This window comes from Lathyrus oleraceus, chromosome 6 (genome assembly GCF_024323335.1).
Source record: "Lathyrus oleraceus cultivar Zhongwan6 chromosome 6, CAAS_Psat_ZW6_1.0, whole genome shotgun sequence".
Classification (NCBI taxonomy): domain Eukaryota; kingdom Viridiplantae; phylum Streptophyta; class Magnoliopsida; order Fabales; family Fabaceae; genus Lathyrus; species Lathyrus oleraceus.
The window spans coordinates 93,252,802-93,267,057 of NC_066584.1; the positions used below are offsets into that span (position 1 = coordinate 93,252,802).

General features: G+C 39.1%; 1 non-coding gene across 1 annotated transcript; it reads left to right on the forward strand.

Moving 5' to 3' along the window:
- Positions 1 to 13,354: 13,354 nt before the first annotated feature.
- LOC127098808 (small nucleolar RNA R71) lies at positions 13,355 to 13,461 on the forward strand. The gene has a single exon (XR_007793503.1). It is a non-coding gene; the product is annotated as a small nucleolar RNA R71 (small nucleolar RNA).
- The last annotated feature ends 795 nt before the right edge of the window (positions 13,462 to 14,256 follow it).

Sequence of the window (14,256 nt, forward strand, 5' to 3'; positions counted from 1 at the left end):
ACAGGAAAGACCTTGATTAGATTTTGGGTTCGGGAGGTACATTATACAAAGGGAAGGTGTTAGCACCCTTTGTATCCATGGTTATCCATGGGCTCTTAATTGCTTAATCACTTAGGTTTTTCTTGTCCGAAAAAGTGTTTGAGAACTGTTTGGAAAATGTTTTGAAAAGAGAGTTTAACTTTATAATGATTCTTGTACAAATGTATACAAAGTATTTATCTCGTTTAATTTTGAAAGCTGTTTAGAAAAATATAACTTGGCAATGATTCTAGTACGAATGTATACCAAGTGGTGATTTTCTAATAGATGTTTTGCAAAGTGTGAGGTGTGAAAAGTATTTTAAGTTGTGAGTCAGCATTTAAGAGTTATACCTACCCAAGGTCTTTATGGGTATTTCCTATCCTTATGAAGGTAAAACTGTCCTTACTATTGAGAAGTAAGTAGCCTTGTCCTTTGGATGTAAGGGACATCGTAGGGTCATTGATTGGTCATTGAAGGCAACATTTGTAAGGATACCTTAGCATTCGAAGGGACGATCATCATTTAACCGTAGGCTACAACGACGGGCCATCGAGGGACAAAATCATATATTCACAGGCAACATCCGAGGGACTATGATTTATCTTATAGGGACATGATGATTTAATCGAAGGGTCTTTGCTAAGTGTATCCCCACATTCGCGGAACCTGACCGTAATACCGTAAGGCAACAAAGAGAGGGCCAAGATCATATATTCAAAGGCAATAATTTATAATCAGTTAGGTAATTAGGATGAATCTCCACAAGGGTATCCCACAAATAAAGTGGAATACCTAGCAAGCTACCTTCTCCGGGAATATGTGAGCCCTCACAAAATTTAGCAAACAGGTCAGAATACCAAATGAGGTGCGGTCAATAGTTGCACCGAACAAAGGAATCGCAGCAGTAATAATGCCAGGCAAATAATACACAGCTATGATAGAACATGTCAGATAAGCACAGAACAAAACAGAACCAAAAATAAAACAGCGACTGTCATGTTCGCTACTGCCTTGCCTAGCAAAGGCTTGGCGAACGCTCGCTACATGTTCGCTTAGCGATGTGCTAGCGAACGGCTGTGGGTTTTGAGTCTAATAACGGTACGATTTCAGCAAGCTCCAAACCCTATGGCATCCCTTACAGAAATTACATGGTTAAACATTCAAGACATCCATGCATACTTAAACCCACATGCAAAACCTAAGATATATTTATAAATTCAACCATAATATCACATGTAAATTGGGAGCATGAAGCGGTAGTGGTAGTGCAAACCTGTTTGCAATTCAATTGCAACGTTGAATTGGCAGATCACTCTTAGGGTTGGTGTCGGGTTGAGTTGGGCGGAGGTAACCTTTGTGCAGATGAACTTCCTTCAGGGTTTCCTTTAGGGTTGCTCTGAATTCTCCTGGTTAGCCTTCAGGGTTTTCTGTCTATGTTTGTGTTTCCTTGCTAGGGTTTCTGTCCGTCTGTCCTCCGTCTCCTCTTTTCTGAATGAGGTCTTGGTATTTATAATAGTTTTTTTTTGTGACCTGATGGGCTCAGAATGAAGCCCAAAATTTCTGGTATTCGCAAGCTTCGCTAGGCGAGTGGTACAGCGAAGAGTTCGCTAGGCGAAGGATTTGGCTCGCCTAGCGAGCAAGCCAGTTTAAGTCATTTTCTGGATTTGGCCACCTGTGTGCTGGGTCTTTGTTCCTTTAAGATCAATGTCTTGAAAAATATCTTAGAGTGCCTTGAAAAATGTCTTGCAAGATTAACGGGCAAATTTTGGGGTATGACACCCCCATTTCATATATTTTTTCCAAATAATCCATATCCCCCACCGTATAACCCATCCACTTATCTTTCTATTAGCTCGCTAGCCTCTAGAAAGGTGGAATGGTCTCCAAAACTTGTAAGACTTGTATAGGCTTCCAAGTATTCATACCCATATATTTATGGTGGCTTGGTTTAACAATGTTTTATATCAGGTACAAGAATATAATTCTATAATTCACCTGAAACTTTAGGTTTGTGGTCAATTTCAATACTAGATCTAAACTCCTCTTATGGTTCAGGCACTACATGCATATTATCCACTGGCGGTATATCAACATCCACCTGAGTTGCTTGCTTGCACGAAGCTTCTTCTTCAGATGCTGACACATGTGTTGCAATTTGCTGATTCAAAATTAACTACTCATCAAAAACATTTTTGTTAATTACCATATTATTTTTAATCACATCCCATAATTTGAACCCTTTCACACCTTTTGCGTAAGCGATAAAGATAAACTTCTTTGACTTTGCATCAATTTTAGATCCATCTTCATTAGACACATAAAAATCCTTAAGTTGTCAAGATCAATAGGATTACATGTCCATAACTCCTTTACAACCTTCCCCTAATGAAGCTCATGGTGACTTGTTGATAAGATAACATGTCACTTTAACTGCCTCTGCCCATGAACCTTTTGATAGTCCAACAATTAACAAGATACATCTTTTCTTTTCAGTTAAAGACCTATTCATTCTCTCTAACACGCCATTTTGTTGTGGTGTCTTATGAACTGATAAATGCATTTGAATATTGTGTTCTTCTTATAAACTCTTGAAATTCGAATCAATGTACTTTTTCCTATTATCTAACCGCAAATACTTGAATTTTATGTGATCGCGACTTAGTAAGTCTATGTGAATCGTGACTGCAAGTGCACAATCCTATCGCGTAGTTTTAAAGATTAACGAACCCACAAGAACTAATAATCGAACGTATCGTGGTCTAATGTTACTATGTAAATCTAAGGCGAATGATTATTCTAAGATTGGAGGGATGAATAGAAATAACTATAAAATAGAATAAAGATAAAGATATAAGATATAGAGGATATCGATATGTAATACATCAAACTTCGGGGATTCGATAGATAGTTAGTGTAATCTTATTGGTTAAAATATTCTTCAGTAAAAATTATTTATAGAAAGGACTTAGTCTCACACTCGTTTTTATTGACTCTGACCATACTCCTAAACCAGAATGCTTGGCTCTCGCGATCTCATTTTGAATTTAAAAGTTTTTTTTTTAAATATAGATAAAGTGTAATTAATCCTAAAGTGCTCTCGCTGTGTTTAGGATTAATGCCTAGTTTCAGCTATCTGGTTAAAATCTCAAACTCTCGTTCTTGTTGACCGTAACCTTAGTTTGTTTTGTACTCTCGTACGAAAAACAGTTTGATTAAATTAAGAAACTAAAACCGGGAAAATAAGTTTTATAAAAACTAACACCAATTATTTATTGAATCTCGTCGTTTCGACGGTCTTTACATACTAATACCTAAGGTTTAGCCGGACATAGATCCGGTAACAGACATGGCAATTGGGGAATTAAACATACAGTAAGACATAAATAAATAAATAAAACAGTAATCAATAATAAACCTGGATTGCAATTTAAGAACTGGAATTGAATCTTGAACCGTGCGAGTCTCATAGGTCCTTTTTTATATCCTTTCCATATTCCTCATTTGTAGCAAAAGTAGTGGAAATCGTGTCTAAAAAAGTGGAGGAAAATACGAAGACTAGGTTGTGGCAGTTGCCACAACCTTAGCTTTATACTGAGTGGCGAACGCCACCTTTGTAGCAACTGCCCACCATTTCTCAAGGGTTGGTGGTGGGCGCCACCTCCCTCTTGGCCCAATGTGGCGGGCGCCACACTCTTTGGATAATGGGCGCCACAAGCTCGTTTGCTTTGGTGGCCCATTATCCTTTGGAAACCTCATTTCCTTCTCTTTTCTTACTTTTTGCTATTTTCCATTTTTTCTTGAGGTAAACCTTTTAATCGATAAATACCTGAAATAAACATAAAATATTGTGTGATAATAAGTGTTAATCCAGTAAAAAGCAATGCATATGGAGCCAAAAATACGATACGTTTTCGCGTTATCAAACTCCCTCATACTTAAACATTTGCTTGTCCTCAAGCAAATGCCGCGTACATAAAAAGTTTTGTAAAATATTTGCAGCATATATTATCAAGATTTGTAGAAAACACAGTTGCATTCGGATACTCATTCTAGTCTATAAACTTTACTTTGGTTCGAGATTGTATTAACAGGTACTCACTTCAACACTAAGGGTATCGTTAGAACACATAGTCACAATGTTACAACCATAAGTCTCCCTCCTATACAAACCAATCTGAATCATGTTGTCATGCCTAAGCCTACCTTACTAAACCTTCTTTTTATCCTTTTTCATTCTGGCGCAATCACATTAAGCCCGTTATCCTTTGACATTCATAGCTAGATAGTCTATTAGTGACTATGATCTCATCATTATTTCTTTCTTTTTCGCACTTTGGCTCAAATAAAATTTGAAGATGGTTATACCGTTGGGTTAAATGACCGGGTGAGGATCACCTAACTTAGAGGGAACAATGTTTTTCATACATTTCGTAATCTTTTCTTCTTTTAAGCTTGAAATCATACACTTATTTGCATTGACTTCTTGTGTAGTGTGTGCTTAGGATGGTGCTGACTGCAAGATAAACTACTTAAGGAAATATTAAAGGATAAAATTTAAGGCTATGGCATGACAAGTACTCAAATCGATCTTATGATTGGGAGATTTAAGGTGTTAAAGCGATACTGATCTTATAAAGCTTTTCCAAATCTCTACAATTCAACCTCAGTTTGATTTATAGTGTAGAATTTTCAAAAGGTGCATTGTATCTCTAAGTCTAGATTCTTGCAAAAAAATTGTATGGCTCAAGTAAACAAGAGAATCAGTAAATAACGGAAACCACGCATAAAGACTCGACATCACATTGATATTTAAATCGACTGACACTTTAACAAAAATTAAAATAACCATCAAAATTATAAAATAACAAAAAGAAATAACAATAATTTAAATCTAACTAGAAAGCGGTAAATAAAAAGTGGTAAAGCTTCCTCCCCAATACTTAAATCTTGCATTGTCCCCAATGCAACGACATAAGATAGGAAAGAAAGGTGAAACCTGGTTATTCTTCTACTGACGCCTTCTGCCACGTGTACATGGACGTCCACCATTTCCGGGATGGTGAGGTGGCGTATAGTTCTGGAGATCTTCCACACGCATTATCAGTGTTGCCGTTTCATTGATCAAGCTAAACTTGTTCTGTTCGGTCCTGAAAGCATAGTCATGCTGATCATGCTGCATTTGGCGAAGGATTTGCATCATTTCAGTTTGTTGAGCTCCCATGGTTTGGATCTGTAGGTCTCACTGAGTGTCTAATTCTCTACGCCTCAGCAGTTCAGCATAGATCTCATCAACAGTGGCTGGTGCCACATTTCTTCTTGGTCTTTGACTGGAAGATGCACCTGCAACATTTTCAAATGAAGTGTGTGTGGTGTGTGGGTCAGTAGCGGGAGCAGTTTGCTCCAGAATGTGATCCTCGTCGGTGTCCTCGCCAACAGCTACATTCTCAGGAATATGCGTGGGGACTTGGTTAGGCACCGGATCATTAGTGTAACAATAATTATCCGGGTTGCGCACATCTGTGCGATTTGGATTTGGGAGGACAAAATCTTGTAACACATTATTAACAATTATTAAATTAAATCTACCGTCTCTCCTTCATTTTACTAGTTTCATGCTCCTTGTCATGTCAATGTCAATGGCATGATGCGGGAGCGGGGTTAGCCTGGAGAATTTTTCTTCGAGTCCTAGGACTCTGGCTATGGAGGTTATTAAACCTCGAAAAATAATTGGGCATCGCTTCACATTGATAATGGCCAGCATGTGAGATAGCATAAAAGCGACGGTATTCACCTTTTGTGGCAAATATGTGACGAACAAATAAAAGAGTTCTTTTTCGTTCATCTTGTTAGAATTTGCTCGGCCAAAAATGGTGCATGCCAATATTTGGCGGAAATATCGAATATCCGGGTTTGAATTAAAGTTGCTCTATTTCCCTCAAAACTATGGATTACTGTACCGGTTATTGCCCTCTAAAATGGTTAGAAAGCGCATTGCCAACCCTTAGTATTTGGGACATCACTTACTACACCATCCCCATGGGGAAAATATAGCAGGTCCGCTAGTTGGGAAAATGTAAGGGCATATTCGATGTTAAATAAACGAAATTGGACAGTCCCATTGGAGCATTTTATGTTGGGTGTGGGACTAAAGATTAATGAGCTTAGGAATTCTAATGTTAGTTAAGCATAGACAGGGTCCTCGAGAGATAGAAAATAATTCAAATTTAAAATATCTAGCATATAGTTAACACTATCTTGAATTCCTAAGGCATATAAACAGTGTTCATCGACATGCCTTGTTGATTCGATCTTTCTGGCGCTTAGATACGTGTACGTCTCCTCTTGTAATTCACCTGGCTCGCCGTTTCTAAACACTATTTCATATTCTCTCATCTGTGTCATAATGGATTTCACACTCCTTGTGTAATATAGTGAGAATAAAGCAAGAGAGGAGAGAAATATGTAAATGAGAGGTGTGATTTATTGAGGTAGTGGTGGTGGTTTATATAGAGGTGAAGGTGGTTCGAAAAAAAATTGGTAAATAAATAACATTTACCATATTCAATGTCTTGGTCCAAGAGTTTTGAAAGTGGTTGAATGGCATTAAGGCATTGTCTGCATGCAAGGAACATCACAATAAAGGTGATTTGAATGGTCCAAATACACAGCTTGCGCATGCAGGCTTGTGTAGTGGCCTGCGCCACTTTTGGTGTGTGTGGCGGGCGCCACTATGGGCCCTGTGGCGGGCGCCACAACCCTCACATGGGCGCCACAACTGTGTGTGGCAGGCGCCACATGCAGTGTGGTTTCCCATGCGTGTGCTTTTATTTTACTTAGACCATGCAATTTTTAATTTACCAATAATATAGTGTATGGGAATAGTAAACATGATACAATGGAATGGAATTTAATCGCAACAATGACGAATAAAAGAATCGAGTAGACGGAAAAAGATGAAATAATTTGTCTAATGGAATAAAAGGAAATGAATTAATTAAATAAATCCAATGTGTAAAAGTAAATAACAATAGAATTCCAACAAGAAAATAAAATAAAATGAAAGTCAGTAAATCGGTAATACTATAATAAATTAGCCATTACGGCGACCGCTGGTAGGAGGAGCGAACGAGTAGAAGTGCTGGTAAATGTGATTCAGGTTCTCTGTCACTACATCCATAAAGCCATGGAATTCTATGAGGAAGGTGCTCAGCTCGCCTCTCAGATTGGCGACATCTGCCTGAACTGTTGCGATGGCAGCAGCATGATCGGTGAGAGGTGCATCATGTATAACTGGGGCATGTGGTTCGGCATCAGAGAGATAATTGTCATGGTGATCATGGATTTGGTGTGGTGGTCCATCCAAATCATAGTGCCAGTTGTTCCTATCATGTACACACGTCCTAGGGTCTGGCAGGGTAAACAGGTGTACTGGTTGGCTATTAATGAAGAATTCAAACACATCCGGGCCTAGGTTCCTAATGATACCGGTGTTGACATAAAATCGGATGTTCATAGGTCATATAACCCTGACGACCGGGTAATGTAGTCCCATTGCATGCGCTATCATGGTCACTAAGCCTCCCACTGAGATTGGCCCATAGTCTTCCTGTGTTATACATTATAGATTAGCTATAATGAATGTAACAGCGTTAACACGTCGAGCTTGTGATGCGCAATACATTATAAATAGTTTGTCTTTGGACACAACGGTTCTGTTCTTTTCCTTTCCAAACAAGGTGTGAGCTAGGATCTTATGGAAGTAACGAATGACAGGGTTATGGATGTTCTCTGAATGCATAAGGTCTGGCTCGAGATGGTCGTTTCCCGTGATGCTACCCCAGAAGAGATCTAATTGATGGTCTACAAGTCTGTCTTCCTGGGTAATGGTAAAAGTATCAGGGTCATTAGGACATCCTAGGAGTTCAACCATTTCTCTGTGGGTGTAGCGGTAATCCATATCAAATAACCTAAAGGTGATTAGGCCTTTGTTAAGTCCAATGCCATGGTTTGGCAGGTACACTAAGGAGCTTAGGAATTCTAGAGTCAACCTAGTGATGGAACTAAATTTTCTCTTGATAGCAAAGGTGTCCCAACCTAGTTGGTTAATTAGGAACATAACACGATCTCTTATACCTAATTTGGTCATGGTGTGTTCATCTGGGTATAAGGTTATTTTCATTTCCCTCTGAAATAGAGTCTCAAAACGTCTCTTTTGATCTCTGCCTCTGAAGACTATATCCATGTAATCTACTTGTTGCATTGCGATAGTCAGTAGCTAGATAAAATCAAGTAGATAATATCATTAAGTTAGTAATGGTCAATAATACAGAATTGTACCGATTAACTTTATGAGAAATAAATAAAGAAGAAAACAAAGAAATGAAAATTAAGCAATAGTAATAATTATATAATTTTGTGATGAAATTAAATAGTTAAAGACGGAGTGTGGGTTGTCTCCCACCAAGCGCTTTGTTTATTGTCGTAAGCTTGACAGAAATAGGATAGGCGTTATTCTTTTGAATGAGCGCGAGGCTCTGCAAGCTTAAGATTTACAATGAAATCATTGTTATCAATGTTATGGTAATGTTTCAAATGTTGGCCGTTTACTATGACTGGTTCGCTTGTTTTTCCTTTTATCTTTATTGCTCCATTCGGAAAGATATTGGTGATTCAAAGGGACCAGACCATCTAGAACAAAGTTTTCCGGGAAAGAGTCTGAGGCGGGAGTTAAACAGGAGTACTTTATCACCTTGGTTAAACTCTTTCCTTAATATGCGATTGGCGTGCCATTTTTTTGTTCTTTCTTTATAGATTCGAGCACTCTCATACTCATCTAGCCTAAGTTCTTCTAGTTCATGGATATCTAATATTCTTTTCTCGCCTGCAGCAATATAATTGAGATTAAGGGGCTTAATGGCCCAATATGCTTTATGTTCTAATTCTACCGGCAGATGACATGATTTTACATAAACTAGCTTGAAAGGTGTGGTTCCTATTGGGGTCTTATAAGCTGTCCTATATGCCCACAAGGCTTCTGGTAATTTTGAGGACCAATTTTTTCTAGAGGTGGCAACTGTCTTTTCTAACATTTGTTTAATTTCTCGGTTCGAGACTTCTACTTGCCCATTCATCTGTAGGTGGTAGGGTATTGCTACACGGTGCCGGACTCCATATTTCACTAATAGCTTTTCAAAAATCCTTGAAATAAAATGGGAGCCACCATCACTGGTGACAAGTCTCAACACGCCGAATCTAGGGAAGATTATTCGCTTAAAGAGTCTAATTACCACTCGTGTGTCATTCGTTGGAGAAGTTATGGCCTCAATCCATTTTGATACGTAATCGACCGCAATAAGGATATACTTGTTACCAAAAGAAGATGGGAAAGGTCCCATAAAATCGATTCCCCAAACATCGAAGACTTCTACTTCCAAAATGCCTTTAAGTGACATTTCGTCGCGTCTAGATATGTTGCCAGTGCGTTGGCACCAGTCACAATTTGTGATCGTGATGTGGACATCTTTCCACAAAGTAGGCCAAAAGAGGCCAACTTGCAAGATCTTAGCGCAAGTCTTCGAGGTGCTTGCATGTCCTTCATAAGAAGCAGAATGATAGTGAGAAGTTACGTTTTCTACCTCATCTTCTAGGACACATCGACGGAAAATGCCGTCGGCGCCTCTCTTGAAAAGTAGAGGCTCATCCCAATAGTAGTGTTTAAGATCGTGGAAGAATTTTTTCTTTTGTTGGTAGGACAAGTCTGGCGGAAGCACCCTAGCTGCTAAGTAGTTGACGAAGTCAGCGTGCCATGGTAGTGCAGTTTGGGTGTAAATTGCTTCCACTACTTCGTTTGTTTTGGTATCTTTATGGGTTAATGAAACTTTAGTTGTATCGCTTTCTAATTGGGCTATGAGTCTTTCCTACGGAAAGTCATCATTTATAGGCACTCGTTCAGGTTCAATACCTTCCATTCTTGACAAGTGATCGGCCACAATGTTTTCCGTGCCCCTTTTATCCTTGATTTCTAGGTCAAACTCTTGTAATAGTAAGATCCACCTTATGAGTCTTGGTTTGGCATATTTTTTGTTTAACAGGTACCTAATTGCAGCATGATCGATATAGATAATTATCTTTGCTCCTACTAGGTAGGAACAGAATTTATCCAGAGCGAACACTACGGCTAAAAGTTCCTTTTCTGTGGTGGCATAGTTCATATGTGCAGGGTCTAGGGTTCTACTTGCATAGTATATTGCATGAGGTTTCTTGTCCATTCTTTGTCCTAAGACTGCGCCTACAACATAGTCACTAGCGTCACACATGATTTCAAAAGGTAATCTCCAATCGGGTGGTTGCATGATAGGTGCGGTAATAAGAGCTGTTTTCAGTTGTTCAAACGCCGCTAGGCATTTGTCGTCAAAGATGAATTCAACGTCTTTCATCAATAAGCCAGTCAGTGGTTTGGTGATTTTTGAGAAATCTTTAATGAATCGTCGGTAGAAACCGTCGTGTCCGAAGAAGCTTCGTATTTCGATTACGATTTTCGGAGGCTGGAGGTTTTCTATAACTTCTAATTTGGCCTTGTCGAATTCAATCCCTTTGTTGGATACTATGTGTCCGAGCACGATTCCTTGTCGGACCATGAAATGACATTTTTCCAAGTTTAGCACTAGGTTCACTTTTACGCATCTCTTTAGTACCATTTCAAGATTCGATAAGCAACCTTCAAAGCTCTGTCTGCATACAGAGAAATCTTCCATGAAGACTTCCATGATGTCATCTATGAAATCAGTGAAAATTGACATCATGCATCTTTGGAATGTTGCGGGAGCGTTACACAATCCGAATGGCATTCGTCGATAGGCGAATGTACCATAGGGGCATGTGAAGGTCGTTTTCTCTTGGTCGTCGGGATGAATAGGAATTTGGAAAAATCCTGAATAACCGTCTAGGTAGCAGAAGTGAGAATGCTTAGCCAATCCTTCAAGCATTTGATCGATAAACGGTAAAGGAAAATGATCCTTCTGAGTGGCTTTGTTTAATTTTCTATAGCCAATACACATTCTACTTCCAGTAACCACTCTTTGTGCTATAGATTTTCGTTTTTCATTGTTAACAACTGTGACGCCTCCCTTCTTTGGTACTACATGCACTGGGCTGACCCATTGACTATCGGATATTGGGTAGATAATACCTACTTCTAATAGCTTTTGTACTTCTTTCTTTACTACATCACTCAGAATGGGATTTATCCTTCTTTGATGTTCTCTAGAGGTCTTACTGTCTTCCTCTAGCATTATGTGATGCATGCATATGGAAGGGCTTATTCCTTTTAGATCTGAGATATTGTAGCCTAAAGTAGTTGGGTATTTTCTTAAAACGTGTAGAAGCTTTTCGGTCTCTATCTGGCCTAAGTCTGCATTTATGATTATAGGTCGCTCAAGTTCAATGTCTAGGAATTTGTACCTTATATTTTTGGGTAACATCTTAAGTTCTAGGGCTGGTTTCTTTGGGCAAGGCATATGATCAGGTGTTAGTGTTATGCATTCGCTTAGGCTGTCATCTTGGTATTCCTTACTTAAATTTTCATCTTTAAAAGTAGAAGGCCTTGGAATTTTCAGTATTTTGGAGTATGATATGTGTTCATTCTCCATTTCTCTTATGCATTCGTCGATGATATCTAGTAGACAACAGGTGTCGTCTATAGCCGGTGCCTTTAGGAATTGCGTCAAAACGAATTCGACCTTTTCCTCACCAACTTCGAAGGTTAGCTTGCCTCTTTAAACATCTATGATAGCTCCGACTGTGGCTAGGAATGGTCTTCATAATATGATAGGGATGTTGGAATCCTCTTTTATATCCATGATTATAAAATCTGTAGGAATATAGAATTGTCCTATGCACACCAGAACGTTTCTAGCATATCTATGGGAATTTTAACAGAATGGTATGCAAGTTATACGGACATCCCCGTAGGTCTTAGTTCTCCCAATTTTAGCCTTTCGCATATGAACAAAGGCATTAAACTAATAATGACTCCTAAGTCGCATAAAGCTTTGTCTATGACAAACTTTCCGATTACACAAGGTATGGAGAAACTACCTGGGTCTTTCAGCTTATGAGGCATATTGTTTTGTATTATGGCGCTACACTCAGCAGTAAGTGTAACGGTTTCATTATCCTCTATCTTCTTCTTGTTGGATAAGATTTCTTTGAGAAACTTAGCATATGAGGGAATTTGAGTTATGGCTTCTATAAAGGGTATTGTGATATTCAATTGTTTTAGAAGCTCTACGAATTTTTTAAATTTCCCTACACTTTTAGATTTAACAAGTCTTTAAGGATAAGGAATAAGGGGTTTATATGGTGGTGGAGGCACATAAGGTTCTTCTTTCTCTACGGCCTCTTCGTTTTTATCTTCCCCTTATTCGTCTTCCTTCTTAGTTACCTTACCTGGGTCTTGATGCATGGATGGGTTTTGAGTTCTAGGGTTGGTCGGTCTGTCTAGTTCAGTCCCACTTCATAGTATAATAGCATTTGCATGACCTTTCGGGTTTGGTTGCGGCTATCCAGGAAATGTGCCTGCATGAGCAACGGTAGGTGCTTGTTGTTGAGCCACTTGTGAAATTTGTGTTTCCAACATTTTGTTATGGATGGCTAATGCGTCTACCTTATTCGCTAACTGCTTGATTTGTTCACTAGTGTGTATGTTTTGATTTAAGAAATCTTTATTTGTTTGGGCTTGGGTAGCTATAAAGTTTTCCATCATTATTTCTAAGTTCGATTTCCTAGGAGCATTTTGAGTATTTGTGGTAGCTTTTTGATATCCTGGTGGTACAGCGGGTGCTTGGTTAGGTGCATACAATGCATTATTATTTTTGTACGAGATGTTAAGATGGTTCTTCCAACCTGGGTTATAGGTATTTGAGTAGGGGTTTCCTTGAGCATAATTCACCTGGTCAGTGGAGGTTCCTGTCAAGAGTTGACATTCTGGGGCAGTGTGCCCTTGAACTCTGCATATCTCGCAGTTTGGTGCTACTACAGCCACGATGGTTGCGGGTGTTATGGTCAAGATGTCTATCTTCTAGGTCAGGGCATCTACCTTGGCGTTGACATGGTCAAGACTGCTTAATCGTACATGCCGCCCTTCGGTTGAGTTTTATATACCGAGGTTCTTTCGCTTCCCCATTGGTAATGATTCTGGGCCATACTTTCGATAAGTTGATAGGCCTCGTTGTATGGTTTATCCATCAGTGCGCCACTTGCAGCGGTGTCTATTGTCAATCTTGTATTGTACAAGAGACCGTTATAAAAGATGTGAATGATCAACCATTCTTCTAGACCGTGATGCGGGCATAGCCTCATCATGTCTTTGTATCTCTCCTAAGCTTCAAAAAGTGATTCATTATCCTTTTGTTTAAACCCGTTTATTTGGGTTGTTAGCATAGCTGTCTTGCTAGGTGGGAAATATCGGGCTAAGAAGACTTTCTTCAACTCGCTCCACGTAGTGACAGAGTTGGATGGTAGAGACTGGAGCCAAGCTCTAGCTCTATCTCTTAATGAAAATGGGAAAAGACAAAGTCTTATAGCTTATGAGCTGACACCATTCGCTTTCATCGTGTCTGCGTATTGCAAAAATACTGACAAGTGTAGGTTTGGGTCCTCAGTGGGACTACCTGAAAACTGGTTTTGTTGTACGGCTGACAATAGTGAAGGTTTTAGCTCAAAATTATTGGCTTCGATCGCAGGGGCATCGATATTGTTATGAGGTTCATCCTGTGAAGGGATTGCATAATACTTAAGAGGACGATTTTGCACTTGTTCGACCATCTCTGGTTGAACAACTGATTCATAAGTAGGAATGTTAAGGTCAGGAAGATTTAGCTTGATACGATGTTCCCGTATCAAGTCTCGTATCTGGTATTCTAATCTAAGATAACGCTGGGGTTTGTCGAATTGTAGCTTTAATTTCTCGCCTTGAGATCGAGTACTCGACATACACTCGACAGATGTAGAAAGGGAAAAAGAATTGTTTGCCTTAGTCTATACTGGGAAACGCTAGAGTTACGATATCGACTAAATTAGTCCCCGACAACGACGCCAAAATCTTGATCGCGACTTAGTAAGTCTATGTGAATTGTGACTGCAAGTGCACAGTCCTATCGTGTAGTTTTAAAGATTATCGAACCCACAAGGACTAATAATCAAACGTATCATGGTCTATGTTACTATGTAAATCTA